The sequence below is a fragment of the Castor canadensis genome, chromosome 9, assembly GCF_047511655.1.
Source record: "Castor canadensis chromosome 9, mCasCan1.hap1v2, whole genome shotgun sequence".
In the NCBI taxonomy this organism is placed as follows: domain Eukaryota; kingdom Metazoa; phylum Chordata; class Mammalia; order Rodentia; family Castoridae; genus Castor; species Castor canadensis.
Window position 1 is genome coordinate 112957349 of NC_133394.1, and position 18388 is coordinate 112975736.

An 18388-nucleotide genomic window follows, 5' to 3' on the forward strand; every position below is an offset into this window, starting at 1 on the left:
ATGAAGAAGAAGATACTATAAAACCCCAGGGCCAGGCAGAGGTGAGAATATGTCTGTCCAGTGTATGAGGGAGTGCAACAACCAGCACTGTTCTTCCCTGGGCAAGTTTTGAACCAAATCACATATTCAATAAAAGAACAGGGACAGGAGCAGACTCAGGCGGTAGAGCACCTGCATAGCAAGTGTGAGACTCCGAGTTCAAATCCCAGTACTGCCAGAGAGAGAGAAGAACAAGGCAACGTGGAGCAAAAATATCTCCTTATCTGCTGAGACTGCAGATATTAGGATGAGGCTATAAGCTGGCTTCTTGATACTGAGTTCTAGAATGAGGTAAACCCATCCACCCAGCCACAGTCACGGCTGGAGTGCTGAGTCCCCAGTGGTGAGCTTATGTAAGCTACAAGATGCTGCTCACGCAGGCACAGATCTCTGCCTCAACTGCTAAGAGTCACAACTGTCATGATTAAAAATCTTCACCTGAAAAATTAAAGTGAGGTGACGAAGCATCGAGAATACAATGTATATGGCCTGCCATTATTTTCTAGGCCAAAGAATATTGTCTATATCTCTGACGTAAAGGACCATAAACCCCTTGAACCTTGATTTCCATTAACCCTGGAAGAAGTGGAAGAAAAGTGCATGCTATTACAGAGAAGAAAACTGAGACCCCTTCCCTAGTGCACGAGTGTACCCAAGCACTTCCCTCAGATCTCCATGACAAGCAGAAGTGCCAGGAGATATAATGGATGCCTTTGGGCACATGCAGTCTGAGAACTCACTCCTCATCAGTGGTCCTTCAGGTGGGTTTCTGTTTGTTTTGTAGCAGGTATTTAAGGTAGCTTCTTCCATCCCTCCCTCCCTCCCTGCTTGCTTTTCTGGTCAAAGATGTGTGAGCGAGACTAGATGGCTTGGTGCCAGAAAGGCGCCAAGGTGAATTAACAGTGATTCCCTTAAGGGAAAATGTAAAACTGCTAATAGCTTGTTTGCAAAGGTAGGTGGGGTGCAAAGTGTGAGCTAGTGCCTACTGCAAGCTTCGGCTTGCTTTTCTGGGAGGAGGGTGTTCTCAGCGTTCCAAGATGCATTGTACACCTGCTGAGGCACCAGGGCCGTGGGCGGAGTTCACCTGGTCTCACTCTCAATTTCAACTCCTCTAGAGAGGCCCCAAGGCTGTGTCTCACCTCCTTTATGGGGTGGTTGGGACTTGTTAGCTACTGAGTGTTTTCCTTTGCTATGAGGAACACATGGCCTGATAGGGAAGAACCTATCTGGAATAGACACACCAACTGGTGGGTGGTGGGATCTGGAGGGCAAAGCATTAGGACCCCTGGTCAGCCCATGAGAAGAACTGCATTCCAGCCATAGTTGTTTCATGTACTCAATTCATGTCAGAGCTCTTGGGCCCATCCAAGATGATCTAATTTATCCATTCATTTATTTATTGTCTGTCTTTCCCACAAGAATATGAGGTCCCAAGAGGACAGGGGCCTCATCTGTCACAGTCACCTCTGTAACATTTATGTCAGAAGCAGTGCCTGCCTCATAGTAATTAGAAAGTGAAATGGACGCTGTCTGCTTGACAAAAGAGAACACAGAATTCCAAGCCACACAGTGACTTGCCTATATTGCACAGGTAGAGGTTCAACTTGGACTTGAACCAGCAGCATTCTCCCTCCTCACTAACTTTAGGTCTTTCACGAAAAGTCACTGTCAGGGTGAAGCCTACCCTGGCCAATTGTGGAAAACTCCACACCCTCCACCAGCCATCATCCCTCATTCTCCTCCTCACATTACTGTTCTCTCCCTCTACTCTTGAGTCCTCCTCATGACTAATACACTCTGCATATTTCATCCATGGCCCCTCTCTACATGAGGGCAGGATTTTTGTCTGTTACACTCACTGTTGTAACCCCAACACCAAGCACAATGACCAACCTAATAATAGCACTAGTAACAATATTTGCTCTTGAAAAAGAATGAGCAGGACTGTGGCCCTCAGGCTTTAGGGAAATAGTTTCCACAGATTGGATTCAACTCCTGTGAGTGGCAAAAAGAGAAGAACCATAACACTGAACTTGTGCTTTCAGTACCTTAGCCATTTTGCTGCCTCAATTTCAGTCCTTCCATCTGAATAATGGGACAGGAGGAAATGATGTCCTTTCTGTAGACCCTCCAGCATGCATGTGATCATTTAGGTAGATAAATATTATTTCTCCCTAGTTCTTAATCTATCCCTGTGAGTATCCACAATAGGGTCCTTGGATCTGAGAAGCCAAGGAAAACAGGAAGCCCCAGACAAGTGCCAAGAATGTAGAAGTGAAGAGAAATGGGAAGCAGACTGGGGACCTGTGAGAAAGCACCTTGTCTCCTTCATGCCTCACCTGGCCTGGACATCAGTGTGATGTGCATTTGATTCCAGGTGAAAGGCAATTTGCTAGCCATGTGGAAGGAGAGGTGAGGACACAATGGGCCCCTCCCACTCACTCCCCCTCTCTTCCTGGGAGCTCTGCAGACAGGGTGGAGGGCAGGAGGTGGGAGACTTGTAAGAGGGAGGGAGAGAGCTCTGGACACTTACTCCAGTTAACAACAGGTTGCCCCTGCTCAGAGGCCCATGCTGTTATATGAGCAGGTGATGCCAGCCCAAGTGGGTCATGAGCATCAAGGGCTTTGTGAGCAGTTTTCTAGCCCATACTTCTAGCCACCAGCTCTGATTTGCAGCCTCCTGTAGATTCCTCTGTAAGTAGAGCTGAGTCACAGGAAAGGGCAGCTGCCTGTGGCTGCAGTTTCTGGATTATTGGTTAAAAACATGACCTTGGTGTCAGATCTGGCTTCTTGTCCCATGTCTGTTCCCCGTAATGGTTAGGACAAGTCACTTAATGCCTGTAAGCTCAGTTTTCCCACCTATAAGATGGGCATACTAACAATAGCCACTTCATGGGATTACTGGGGATTTTAAATGAAATATCCCATGTGAAGTCTCTGAGACATAAGTGTTTAATAAATACTAGCTGTGCTCATTGTACTTGGTTGTTGGGGGTGGGACAGAACAGAGATCTGAACTTGCTAGGCAGGCAATCTACCACATAAGCCATACCCCCAACCTTTTCTTGCTTCAGGTTATTTGTCAGGTAGGATCTCTTGCTTTTTTGTACTTGTGATCCTCCTACCTATGGCCTCCCTTGTAGCTAGGATCCCAGCTACATACCAAAATGCCTGGCTCATTTGTTGAGATGGGATCTTGCTAACTTTTTGCCTGAGATGACCTCCAAATCCTCCCGATCTCTGCCTCCCAAGTAGCTGGGGTTATAGATGTAAGCCACTGCACCCAGCCTGTTGTTGTTGCCGGGAACAGTGAACACAATGGACAAAAATTCCTGTCCTCAGGCAGCCTACATTCTACAGAATGAGTAGGATAGATGTATATAGTGTATATGAGCCACAGTGAGTGCTCAGGAAGGAAATAGAGCCAGGAAGGATGAGTGAGATGTTGGCAAGAGAAGGTCTCATTGAGAAGGGACTTCTGGTGAAAGACCTACAAAAGGTAGTTTCTGACCCAAGCTCAACCTCCACCTGTGTGACATAGGCCAGTCACCATGCTGCATTGTGACTCTGTGTCCTCTTCTTCAAGTGAGCCCCTATAACAGCATCCATTTCTTCAAATTTCTTCCAGCAAATACTTATTTTCTAAATACTAGGAGCCAGGCACTGCTCTTGACATAGATGTTGCAAGGTGAAATGTGACAGATGAGGTTCCTGTGGAACTTCTTATTCTTGTAGAAAAGACAATAAATAAATGAATAGGTCAACATGGTCGTCTTTGATAGATCCAACAGTTCTGAATTGAACACATAATGACAACAGGTGGAAAGTATGGAGTTTTGTTTTGTTTTCTTGTGGGGTGTGTGTGTGTGTGTGTGTGTGTGCACATGCTGGGGATGGCAGGAGCTATGCTACTGAACAAAACCCCTGCCCCAGAAGGTAATTTTCAGAATGGATGGTCACATCTTACTGTCACCTGCCTGTGACATTGCCCCATGTTGATCAGGACCCTGAAGGAGTTGCAGCAAGCTGGGGCTCGGGCAATCTTGAACTAAAAGCCACCAGTGCTGGGGAGGTGTGGGAACCATGACAAGGAACAGAACATTCCCAGGGGCTTGAGGGTGCCCCCTGGTCCTCTCAAATCCCAACGACATTTACAGTCTGTAAATCAGAAAAGGTGGAAGTCATTATTCTGAAAAATCATACCTCAACTACCATTGTCATTTCCTTCTTTGAGCCTTACTTCCTTAGGTTCTCTCCAGGCGTGTTTCTTTTCATGTTTTCTCTTCTCCCTGCCATGAGAGCACTGTACTTTGATTAGTCTTTTGGAGGTTGCATATTCCTTCCCTGCTGAATCTCATCCCTTTGATTTTTCTGCCCAACGTCCTAACCTTGTTACGTTAGCTTGGTTTGCATTCTCCTCTTTCCAGTCACAGTGGCTCCCACTGCAGGCCTGGCTGCTGCTTCATTAGCAAGCTGTTTACACCACTTTCAGGTCATTAATAAAGATAGTAAATGAGAGAAGATCCCGCACCAGCCCTGCACCCTTGCAGACACCTCCCTAGTGGGTAATTGCTATCTATTGTGTCGCTCTGTTTATCATCTTTTAGCCAATTGTGACTGTTAGTTTCTCAACTGAATTTAACAGATTCTTCAAGGGATTTCTCAGGAAGAAGATATCTAATCAGATTGAACGCCAAAGTTTAGGAAAACTTTCTTAGGAGGTACCCAAGGTTAGCATTGAGGAAATTTACATTTCAGGGCAAGTTAAAAATCTCCGAGGCTGGGTACCCGCCTCGTGGCTCACACCTGTAATCCTAGCTACTTGGGAGGCTGAGATCAGGAAGATTGTAGTTCAAGGCCAGCCCAGGTAAATAGGTCACAGAACCCTATCTCCAAAATAACCAGAGCAAAGTGGTCTGGAGGTGTGGCTCAAGCTGTATAGCACCTACTTGGCAAGTGTGAAGTAAAGTTCAAACCCCAGTCCCACAAAAAAAAAAAAACATCTCTTCAGTGATGGCTTGGATGCTCAGAGCTTACTGCTCAGTGGCCTCTGACCTCCTGCGGACTCTGACCATCCCCTCTGAGCAAGGGGAGCTTGCTGGTTTTATTCTGAAGTTCTCTTGACCATGATTTTAATGCCTCTTAAAGTGTTTTTATGAACAAAAAATTTTAAAAACCCTATGAACAAGCTTTCTTATTTCTTTCCCTTTAATGTATTTGTTCATTTTAGCAATGCCCTCTATTTAATGCCACCAAACACACAATGTTTCCTGAGTGCTCACGCAACGTGTCAGGCATGCTTGGATGCAGGAGGACAAAGATAAAGAGATGCTTCTGCTTTAGGAAGAATGTAGAAGCTCCTAGCAGAGAAGTCCTCTCACAGAAAACAAGTGCACACTCTGGGTAAAATTGAGAAGCAAAAATACCGAGTAGTTGAGAAACTGGAGTGCTATCATCTGAATTTTGTGTCTTTCCAAAATTTATATGTGGAAACTGAATCTCCACTATGATGATGTTAGGAGTGGGGTTTTGGGGGAGTGCTTAGATCATGAGGTAGAACCCTCATGAATAGGCTTAGTGTTCTTATGCAAAAGGTCCAAGAGGGCTGCCTTCTCTCCTTCACCATGTGAGGATAAAGCAAAGAGGGCCATGTGTAAACCAGGAGACAGCTCTCACCAGACACTGAATCTGTGTCTGCCTGGACCTTCTTAGACTTCCAGACTCTAGAATTGTAAGGGATTTATTTCTATTGTTTATAAGTTATCCAGTTATAGCAGTTGAACAGACTAAGGCAACGAGTGAAGGAGAGCAGGAAGATTCTATAGCACTAGGCAAGTGTCCTATTTTTATGGTTTTTAGACTTGAACGTCATGAGGAATGGAGAAACTAAAATCCTATAAAATATTCACTGGTGAGTGAGAGCAAAGAATCAAAAGAGAGAACAAAATTCTGTGTGAACCTCTGACCCTTTAACAATGTATATGTGGGGGCATATTGCAGGCAGTCTAACTAAGGGTGAATAAAATGGACTGAGATGTGAATTACTGCCCCAACCACAGTTTGCTAATCCAGCTAAGTAAATCACCTGTTAAGTCAAATAACATAAATATTCTTTGGAGGAAGATAGCATAGTTCAGAGTCACTAAATTGTAACATTTGCGACGTCCAGAATATGATTCAACGCAATTGGGCAACATATGAGGAAACAGGAAAACTGACCCACTTTCAGAAGAAAAGGAGACCATCCCCAAAGGGACCAAAGACAAGTGTGTAATAAATCATTAGAGTACAATACAAATGATGCCTAAAGTACGCTTGCAGCTATGTACTCAGCACAAAGGGCATCCAGGCCAGAAAAATCTGCACCTCTGCCTAGGACAGGAAAGCTCCTCAGAGGAGTTGATTAAGCTGGAGTCTTAGGACTTGGAAAATGAATAAAAAGTTTATTAATGAGAGAGAGAGAGCTGTGCTCTAGGGAGGGAGGTAGGGAGGGAGGGAATTTTAAAGAGAAGGAATAGCAGTGATTGTCTTCACAAATCACAAAAAGAGACTTGACGGTCTCTTATCATATGGTAATTGGTTTATTAAAAATACTGGTGAAGGTGAAAATTGTAGAAAATTATCTATATATGCTTTAAACATTTGATTTGAATTTAAAATATAAATGGGCATTCTTTCACCAACCTTTTGATTTAAGGACCAGAACTGTTCTTGGAGCATGACCTTCTGATTAGCGTTCCATGCTGAATTTCTTACATAAATGAATCCACATTGCATTGGACACTATCTCCAGATCTGAATTTTTAAGTACAGTGAGATACTAAAAACACGAAGCCACTTGAAACAGAAAGTATACTTTTGTAATATCTTCCCTCCCAGTCTTCACAGTTGCCTTGTTCACACCTAATCCAACAGCATTTGGAGGTGATTCATCTTACAGAGTCTCCAGATCACTCAATCTCGTTTTCACAGAAGTGTCGTTTTCTCTCTGCTTTGGTATATCCTTATATAATATTTATATATAAATTAAATGCATAATGACAATGAGTGACAGAAGCCAAGAGAAGACTCTTGGTAAAAATGGTAACCTTGACTTGTGGAAACAGAAGTGAATGGACCCATGAGAGAGCCACCAACCATCTCAAGTGTTTGGTGTGCATTAGTCAGCAGTTTATACAGAGAATGAAAAGTCTTGGTCAGTAGGAGTTTAGAGCAAATATACATCATACAAATAACTTTGTATGATGGCTAGATAGCTCGTAATATTGCTCAATGTTATCTAACCCAAAACAATTATCCTAGTATCATGAATTAATTTCCAGCTAGGAAATAAAGTGTCAGTAGAGATGACATAGTAGTCAGATCTAACAGAAGAGCACAAACACATTGATCCTTATCTAATTCGGTTCAGAATGGGTCATGCGTGTCTTCATCAACTTCCTTCTTCAGAGACACTTCCAACAATTGTAGCTCTGCACTAGGTCCTGAATTTCTTGTTTTTAAGAATAACATTGGGTTGTTATAACTACAAGATGAGTTCAGGAAGCTCAGTAGATATCAGACAGCCCGAGTTAAGCATTTTCTAAAAACCAATTTGGAAAAGTCACTTAAATTTAGTTGAAATGTTTCATTAAAAAGTTGGGCTGGCAGTCGCATGTCAGTAGCTGTCTATAGCTACCTAGATTTAGAAAGGTGGTTAAAAAACAACCTTGATTCATGTTTTCTTGAGTGCAGTGACCTAATCTAAAAATCAGAATATCTACTGACTAGCACAGGCATGCATGATAAAAAATTATTTTTCAGACTAATAGTCCAAATAAAAGATGATCCATGAAGTAAGACAAAATTTATATAAAAATAAATTCCAAAAGATGATTAAGCTATAAGAATGACTTATTTATATGCAGATTTGTGACTAACTATGCTGAACTGGTTTGGATAATTAAGTGGACAGTGAGTGAGAACTAAGAATGAGTAGACTCTGAAAGGATAAAGCTTTTAAGGTACCCAACTAGAGTCGGTCTTTTCTTTTGATCTATATTGTACTCTGCTGATCTTTGCTATGGTGGCAATTTGTGTTGCAGATCTAAGTAATGATTGATGATCACTTTCAGTTTTCTAACTTCTGACTTCTGTCATCAACCAATATTTATTGAATGAACACTTACCATGAGCTATTGCTAGATGGAATAGTGATCACATTTATGAAGATAATTATTTAACACATAATTCCTTTGTAACCATTAACTCATTTAAACAAAATCAACAGTTTTGCAATTGAGCGTCTCAGACTTGTAGAGTAGATAACACCGTTTGATCTCATGTGGGAGCTGATTCTTACCTACACATAAATGAGACTTCCGGTTGTAGAATTGCTTTGCTATGATCCATTCCTCGGCTGCGTGTCACACAGAGTACATGACAAACACCTCTATTCAGGCTCTTTATTTGAAAGCAAGGAGGGGCCAAGTCATTTGCATCTTCTTACAACTATGAAAATATTTTAAAATATAGGCCAGTGTTTTTACAGCCTTACATCACCCAATATATAGCTCATTGTTTTGCATTAAAATCCTCAATTTGTTAGTGACTATATCTTACATATCAACACCCAAGACACATGACCATTCCTGCCCTCTTGAAAGATTCCACTCTTTCTGTTCTTTCATTCACATCTCAGGGGGTTTTGCTTAATGGCATGATTGAGGTATGCTTTATATAACATAAAACTTACCTAGTTCAAGTGTCCAATTCAGTGGTTTTCGGTGACAGTACCATGTGGTATAACCATCATTATAAATTTGTTTTAGGATATTTTCAGCCTCCCAATAAGACCCTACAGGCCCATTTACAGGAACTCCGTTCTCACTCTTGGTCCCACGTCTCTCGGTTTTCTTCCTACTTCTCTGGCTACTCCCTCACTCCTTCAAAGGCTCATTCTCCTCTACCGAGCCTTAACTATTTAAACTTCTCAAGGTACTACTTGGATGCTCTCCTCTTTTCACTCCATGTTCTTCCCTTGCAGGGGCTCCTTGTGAACACGCTTTGGTTAACACCTAGAAACACAGGGCTCTCCTTGTGACTCCAGATATGTAGACACACAAAAAGTCTCTTAGCCAGGTGTGGTGGTGCACACCTGTAATCCCAGCACTCAGGAGGCAGAGGCAGCAGAATTGTGAGTTTGAGGCCAGTCTGGGGCTATATAGAGAGACCTGTCTGAAAAAAAGAAAGAAAGAAAAAGAACTGATATTTCTGATCAATTCATACTTTCTCATGGAAAGCTCCTCTCCTACCCTCATACCTACAGAGTAGGCCAAGTTGTCAGATGATATGTTATCTTACCATTCTTTACTTTCCCTTTATAAAGCTTACTGCAGTCTATAATTATACATTTATTGATGACTATTTATTTGATCATTAGCTGTCTTTTCTATCAGACCTAAACTCCATGAAGACAATACTCATGTCTTTGTTCACCTAAGAGCTAACCTACCATATAGGAACTACTTAATAAATACTATAGAACTAATAAATGAATGAATAACATGCACCACACCAATAAAACCCAGGAGAATATGACTAAGACCTGGAGACTGCTTACCTGGTATACTTTTCCCCATTAGTCCCCTGCAATAGTTTCATCTCACATATAATGTGAGAGAGAAGAGCTCAATTTAAATGGAGAAGCTATTTCTTGACTCAGGCATATCATGGAATCAAGCTCTTATTACTTTTCTGAGAATGTCTTCAACTCTGCCATATCTTCATTTCTGAAATGATATAACCTCTCTCATTCCTTGGAAATGAAATTAAGAGCGAGGCTGCACATGAAGGGTGCACTGCTAGACATTCTCCACCTGGCTTTCCAGGGTGGTAGCACTTGCTGATGTCTTTGGTGGAAATACTCTGACCATAGTTAGTTTCAAGTTATCACCAAAGTACCCCAAAACAGACCTGGGAAGAGATACGCACAGCTTGTTCTTAATAGTCACACCAGTTGGTTCCACCAGCACCCCTAGATCTGGACATTTACCTCCAAATTTTTCTTTTCTCTTCTTAACTACAAATGTGGGTCACTCTTGTCTCTGTCCAACTTTATGCAACTTCATGGTCATTTTTCTATTTTTAAATGCTTTCCAGAAGAGATTGTTATTTGGAATACAGAGATACAGGAAGTTTCATTTCATTCCCAAGGTTAAATTACATTTTTGTCATGAACTCTTATCTGTCACAAGAAATCAGGCAACGGGCTTCAACTGTATTTGTAGCTTCACAAAGATTTGCATCAGACAGTAAATCCCACCAAAAAAGAAACCCAGGCTCCAGGATTTTGGCCATAAGTAAATGTTATTCACAACTCTTTACCAACAGTTTCACATGCCTTTGCAGATACTTCATGAGCAGTTTTCAAGGCAGTGTTTAAGTAAAGGATTAGGAAAGGGCAGGAGTCTAGAGGGACAGAGCTTACCAAAGCACGTCTCTCCAAGCATTAAATTGTCAACAAAATTAAACCTCCACCCTAGAGCCCAGCTTCCCGGCCAACGTAAGACACCCACGTGTGCTGGCAAAGACAAAGTCAACAACAAAAGCACACATGTCCCATCTCCTGCAGAATGACATGCCCACCAGCCCCTTGGGTGTGGCAACCCAAGCCTGCTGGAAATCCCCACAGTAAACAACCCACCCCAGTCCCTCTCTTGTTCTTTGGCTGATGGCAGGGCACAGAATGTTGCTTCTGAAAGCAATGATAGTAAAGCCAGCAAGGGCCCCAACTGTTTATTAAATGTCTAATGATTAACCGAAACCCCAGCCCCAGCCTTGGGGCTGCCACTCAGGGAAGTCTGTTTAGTAAACAGTCAACCACCAAAATCTTGAACAGGTTGAACAGATGGCTCCAGGGTTCAGGCCAACTGTGTTTCCCTCAATTTCACACAGCTTTGGGTAATGAAAGCCATAAAATTCAAGAAAAGCATAAACATAAACACCATCACTACAGCCCTGCCAATCTCTCCTGAGAAAAGAAGTTAAATGAGAGAAAAGAGAAGGATTAGAGGAGAGGCTGAATTCATTAGAAATCAGCTGTATGTAACTGAAGATTAAGGAAAAGGAATAGACTTTTGTGCACAATGTACCTGAAGGAACCAACTCAGTGAAAGTGAGTCACAAAGCTCAGCCAGAGGCTCACAAATCCACTGGTTCCAAGATTTTAAGAAAATCCTTGCAATGAAGTCATAGATGGAACATTTGGCTTATGCACCACAGAGCTTCCCCACACAGATTTCAAATGTTGCAAGCAGGAAAAATCATTATGGGTTGAGTTGTAAATATCACAGTTCAATATGATTGTGAATAGCAGCTGCTTAACACAGAGCAGGAGAGCTTTTCAATCCTTGTCCTGCTTTGATTACCTGTTGCCCTCTGTATTTTCCATTACAAAATACCAGTAATAATCCACCTGAAAGAAGGAAAGGTTTGTTTGGGTTAATAGTTTCAGAGATCTCAACCCATTGTCTATTGGTCCCATTGGTTTTTGAACCTGTGGCAAGGCAGAACATCATGGTGAGAGCACATTGTGCAGGCTGGAAAGTAAAAGAGACAGGAAGGGAACAGGTTTCCAATATCCCCTTCAAAACCACATTCCCATGACCTCACTTCCTTCTACTGGCCTCATCTCCTAAAGGTGCCCCCACCTTTCAGTACTGCACATGAGTTGATCAAGCCTTTCCACACATGCTTTTGATAAACACTTTTCCAGACCATAGTACCCACTCTTTGCATATGTAAAATGGGTAAGTAAGGCCTGACTTTATATATTTCTTAGTGGTATTGCTAACATAAATGAAAGATGTCTTCTAGGCTAGAGGACACTATGAATTCATGGCTTTTAGCCCCTCGTCTACTCCAAAGAGATGCTAAATCAAGCTTTGAAGGAGAAAAATAACAGACACAATCCTTACTCTAAATGAGATACACTTCTACATAAGCCAGAAAAAGCATAAAACAGGAAATATGAAAGATACATATGGGAAACAAATATGAAACTAATATAAATCTCCATGCCGGAAAAGAGGAAAGGCAATCCACTAACGTGAGTAGCAAGGTAAATGCTGTCCTCAACATCACCAAAGAACAGGGGGCTTAGCTTCCAATAAATGGAGGGAGTCTTGTTTAAGAGTCAGCCCAATGGGCTTAATTGAGATATTCACACAGCCTGTGGGGGGGTAATTTCAGAGGGGGGATAAAACAAAATAGACAAACTCATTTTGTGCAAGATGAACCCACAAAATTCTAAAACAGAATAAAAATTAAATCTAAGGCAGTTAACTAAGAACACAAAACTCAGGAGATCCATTCACTCTTGAGACTAGCTATTAACTTATTATAATTATGTGTTATAATAATAATTATGTAACGATTAACTAATATTCCCAGGCACCTATTATTCAAATGGACAAACCTGAAAGTGATTTTGTATGTATGTTTAAGGACTGCTAAGGAACAAAAGACTGACTATAAAGTATGAGTGATCTTGAGACAAGCAGGAAGAAGTGAGAAGAGAAGAAGAAAGAGAAGGAGAGACGAGGGAGGAGGAGGAATAGAAAGAAGACATGGATTTTAAAAAGTCAGAAATCTCGAGAATAACTTCTGATTTTGAATTCTCAAAAGTAAAGAGCTTGGAATACATCACTGCCACTACAACAAGAAAAAGCTGAGCAAACTGAAAGTCAACTCTTCCAAAAGCTATCAGAGAACTGGACAGACAGGTGAATTCCCGGATCTGACTATGTGGAGCAGAATGCTAGATGTGTAACCTGTTGGGAACTCTGAAATGGTAATTTTTTAGCTTTGTGCACTCCACCACTTGAGCTAAACCCCTGGCCCTTTTGTTTTTGAGACAGGGTCTTGCTGCTCCCTCTGCTTGGGTTAGCCTCAAACTTGTGACCCTCCCAAGTAACTGTGAGTATTGGTGAGTATTGTCATACCTAGCACTTACGTGGTGGTGTTGATGAATTGCTATAGACAGTCTGGATAATCAAGCAAACTGGTGGGAAACTTAGGGCACCCAGCCTCTGCTTTCATGGGTTTTACTCCCAGAACCAGCACCAGGTTCTCAAGGTCATAGTCCAAGAAAGACGCCCTTGTGGCTCTAGTAGGGGGAGGGGAAGAGTAACCCTTCTGAAATACTTTTAGACCTTTTTCACAGCAAAGTCATACTTTTCAGAGCTGTGGGAGAGGGTATTTCTCCATTCCCGCCTTTTTTAGCTCTTGAATTTCACCTAAGAGGGGGCAGAAGCCGAGGAACACTTTTGGAGTCCCTAGCCCGGGGACACAGGCCTACTGTGAAATTTATAAGATTATGGAATACTTTCCTACCATACCAAACAATATAAAAATAACTTGGATCACTGCTGAAGGAGCAGCAAGATGCACATTCATTCTGAGAAGTGCTTAGGAAAACTCAAAGTCAAGAGGGAAGATAAAAATAAAAATACTGGAATTATTTGAAACGTCTAGCATCTGTAGTTACAAGAAACATTCTACATAGCCCAATTCTTAGCCATATTAATATAAAGGTCACACTGAAGGCCTATTTACCTTAGTTTCCATTACCAGATACAATGTTTATCTTTCAACAAAAATCTGCAAGGTGTACCTAAGGGCAAGTAAAAGCACAGCCTGAAGAAACAAAAGAATCACCAGATTCAGACGCAGATATGACACAGAGATTAGAATTATTGAATAGATAGTTTAAAACAGCCGTGACTAACATGTTAAAAGCTCTAATGAAAAAAGTAGAAAACATGTGAGAACATATGGGTGATATAAGTACAGAGCTGAAAATTCAGAATCAAAAGGAAGTGCCAGAAATCAAAAGCATGTGACAGAAATGAAGAATGCCTTCGGTGGGCTCATTGACACATTTGACAAGGCCAAAGAATCAGTGATCTTGAAGATAAGTTCATAGACACTTCTCAAACTGAAACAGAAAGAGAAAAAAAGAAGGACGATGGAGTGGGGGAAGAGAACATTTCACAAAATTTCAAAAGGCACAACAGGAGCAAGATTGGAATGCCAAAAGGTGACAAAAAAGAGAATGGAGCAGAGGCAATACTTGATGCAATAATGGGTAAGAACTTTATAAAATTAATGACACCAAACCACAGGGCACACCAAATAGGAAAACTGTCAAAAATGAAACAATTAGTCATAGAATATTCAAACTACAAAAAAAAAGACAAAACAATTGAAAAAAGAACAGAAAAAAAGCACATTACTTAGAAATTAACAAGATAGGAATTGCAGAAGCTGGTATGAATTGAATTGTGTCGCTCAAACTCGATAGATTGAACCCTTAATATGACTGAATTTACAGATAGGCCCTATAAGGAGGCGATTAGGTGAGACCTCTAATCCTATAAGACTGGTGTCTTTACAGAAATCGTAAGATATGCCAGGTATTCACACATAGGAAAAGGCCCTGTGAAGACATGGTGAGGAGGCAGCCATCTGCAAGCTAAGGAAAGAAGCCACAAAGAAATCAGCCCTGCTGACTCTTGATCTTGGACATTCCAGCCTCCACAACTTGAGAAAATACATTTCTTTTGTTCATGGCTGTCAGTCTATGATAGTTTTTTATGGCGGCCCTAGCAGACTAATATAAAAGCTACACAAGCAAAAAGAGAGTAGAATGAAAAAACAGCCAGGCACCTACAGGGAGGTTTCAGGCAACCATGGATTCCGTATATGACAGTGGTGTACCACATCGTCTAGGTGTCTAGCCAGCTATACTCTCTATGTTGTGTTAGGACTCTCTACGATGTTCACATAATAAAATTGCCTAGCAACATATTTCTCAGACTAAAACCCATTGTTAACTGATCATAACTGTATTTAAAATGTTGAAAGAAAGAAACAACCACCAACCAGGAATTCTATATCCAGTGGTTTAGCCATCAAAAGTGAGGTGAAATAAAGACTTTCTCAGGCAAACACAAGCTGAAAGAATATATTGCTAGCAGACCTGCCCTGAAAGAAATGTTAAAAGGATTTCTTCAAGAAGGATGGAAATAGTATATAGACCAGAAACATATCTCTGAAAGAAAGGATGGGTCTCAGAGAAGGAATAAATAAATATAAAATATTTTATTTCGCTTATACAGTTTTTAATGAGTCTAAAAGACAACTGGTTAAAGTAATAACTATAACATTGTCGGGTGAGTGTAGCACATGAGTAAGTGAAACGAAAGGCAGCCATCTCAGAGGAGATGGAGGGAGGGATTGAGAAAACCCTGCGGCACACCTGAGGTTGTGTTGCTCATTGGTAGAGTGCATGCTTAACCTGTGCCAAGCCCTGGGTTCAATCATTAGCACCCAAAAAATTATATATATACTTTATTTATTATATATATAAGAAATTTATTATACATTTAAATATGCTATAGATCTATTAAAATACAGAGTTTTTCAGAAATAGTGCTTGCTTCAGCAGCACATGTACTAGAAATGTACCCTCCAGAGACCATCAGTTTGGCCCCAGCACAATGATGACACACAAATTCACAAAGTCCTCCATCTTTTTCCTCCCTGCTAGCCAGCTCACACTCCACAAACGGCAGCTCGGTTTGAGGAGAAGCCTGCAAGAGGACGGGGCCACTGATGGACCGGTTTTGGAGAAGCTGCACAAGCTGAACCTGCAGCTCCCACTTGGCTCTCCTGGAAGTCAGTAGACATCAACCCTGCCAAGGTGCTCGGCTTTGAAAGCTTCCGCCTGGGCGCCCTGGACTTAAGGAACCCGAAGATGCAGCCAGCTGTGCAGTTTTATCCCTTTTTAAAAGGGGTTTCTAAAACACACAAACTACCATGACAAAAAATACAAACAAAAAGCCATTCCACCACCCAGCACAAAGTAGGAGCGGGAGCCCTCTATCAAGACTGTTTGTCCCAAAGGTATCTGGGGCCCAGAGATGGAGCAGCTTGCCATTTAAATGACACCAATGACAACCAGACCTGACCCGACCACAGCAAATGTTTCTGTTGAACGTACTTGACGTTTTAAGAAAAACAGTCTGCACATATAGGTTCCGGCACCCTGGGATGGCAGAAGTGCCCGCCCATCCTCTCTGGGGGACTCTGCAGCAGTGAGGGTAATCATTGTGAATGTGCCTGTTCTGAGGGAGGGCAGGAGAGGGGGCACAAGATTTTCCTGGTTTCTGCTTTGGCGCTAAGCTTCATGGGTGGGGAATCTACCTCTGTGAGATTCTCCCCTTGTGCTATTAAAGGGACATAGTTCCTTCCTTGTCCTATAAAGGAAACCCTGGCTAGGAACCCAGCCGGATTATGGGAGTCAGGAGTTCCTGGAAAGCTTGGCTTCGCCTTCTGATTCCTCTAATCCAGGCTGTTCCTGCTGGAAAAATAAAGACAAAACCCAAATAATGCCTGGACGAATCTAGGGGTCCCTAGCTAGGGTTTCTGCTGTAAGGTGAGGAGACGTCCACACCTTACTAGAGATGATTTTTATTGTTCTTACTGTTTTTCCATTTTTTTTAAATGAAGCCTGCAGGCAAGTACCAAGGCAATGGAACTCCAAGCCTCTGTCTTAGATATGTCCCAGTGCCTGACTGACATCTGACCCCAGGACTGATGAGTGAGAAAATGGCACAGAGAGGGAGCAGTGGACAGCCAGCGGGAACCTGAACACGCTTCACGGTTTCCAGGTGACCCTGGCTCTTTAGAAGTCAATTGTCAGTCATGGTAGAAGGTTCCAGAACTGCCTATCTCTTCCACTTTCACAGCTGTATTGAAACTCCTTAGCCCATCTTGGCTCCCTCATCAGAGCTCTGAGCTCAGATGGGGCAGGAGGCTGTCCAGCCCTCTCAGCCAGACCCACCTAGCAAGCCACCTCTCTGTAGAGTCCTTCCCAGCAGACTCAAGCCTCTTTTGTGTCCATTTCAACCAGTAGGAGGGGCTGGATTTTGGGAAGTCTTTAATATGTGAACACCCCACATGTCCCCCTAGAAACCATCACCCACAGAGAAAAGTTCCCATTGGCAAAGAAGCCCTCAAGTGTAGGTTAGGTTGCTCAGACTCCGCAACTGGAAAAGTAAAGGAGCAAAGATGTGGTTGGATTCAAGCCAGATGTCACGGCAAAGGTGACAAGGTGGTCATGTGGCTCCCACCCTTTTCCTTAGACCCACCCAGCAAAGCCCCAATCTTTAGAGCTTTCCCTAGCACCAGTCTTGTCCAGGGGTCACATAAAACAGGCCACTCTGCAGGGAAGCTATGGGGTATCTCCCTGTGCTCCTAGGTCTGGTACTTAAGAGAGCCCAGCTGCACAGCAGCACACATGCACCCTGGAACACTGGCGTGTTCACCCTTTCTAGTAGGTGTGGGGAGGAAGGAGGAGGATCTACAAGCCACTGGGCTCAGCTTTGTACTTTCTTATGTCATTTCTTATGTGGTAGGCCCTTCATCTCTTTAGGCCCCCCAAAACAGCCCTTGATGTGACTCTACCTCTGTTGCTGTCACAGACCTGTACCTTCCCAGAGGCTGCAGTGAATATCTCTCTGACCTTTTACTTTTCTGTTGTGACATTGACCTTCCCTTGGGCAGGGCAGAACTTAGGGACATACTGGTGACCCCAGGACTGGACAGCCATCCAGTTTGGCTCAACACCTCCCTATCTCCTGATCCCAGGTCATGTGGAAGTCACAGAGCCCATAAAAGTCAGTCTTTGGCTGGTATTTTTTCATGAGTGTCACAGTTCAGGAAGCTCTCACAGAGCTTCCTACATTGTACATGGTCTTGTACAATTTCTGGGCACCCAGAGATAGGGGCAGTCACGGTTCCTGCCTTGAGGAGTTGGTGATCTGCTGGGGGCTTGATATCTATCAGAAACCCAAGGACCACTTGTCCCAATGGTGGAGCTGAGGTCTTGGGACCCCTTCCCCTTCCTCTCCAATGACTGGCAGTGTTCCTGGGCAGTTCTCAGTCACCACTTCTATTCTGCCTGTCATTTAGGAAAATCCCTTACGATGGTCTCCATCTCCTTTTTTTATTTAAGTGCCTGAATTGAGGTTGTCTGCTTTGGAAACACATGAAGGATGAGAAACACTGTGAGTTCAGCCCTCACAGCCAACGTAAGGGGGATGGAGAAGGCTGGCTGCTTTAGGAGCTACACAGGTTCCCTGATGACTGAGAGCTAAGTCCAAGCTTTGGCCCTTCCAGGTGCCCCAGTTTCTAGCCTCACTTCCGAGGCCCTTCACCACTGGAGATGTAGCCTCCCAAGTTTCTGACTGACTTGAAGCTTGAGTCCTAGCTATGTTGGGTTCACTGTGGAAAGTGCTTAGCA

At 42.7% G+C, this 18388-nt stretch overlaps 1 non-coding gene across 1 annotated transcript; it reads left to right on the forward strand.

The window, feature by feature from the left end:
• Positions 1–15513: 15513 nt before the first annotated feature.
• On the forward strand, positions 15514–15619 carry LOC141411206 (U6 spliceosomal RNA). Its single transcript, XR_012436030.1, has one exon. It is a non-coding gene; the product is annotated as a U6 spliceosomal RNA (small nuclear RNA).
• The last annotated feature ends 2769 nt before the right edge of the window (positions 15620–18388 follow it).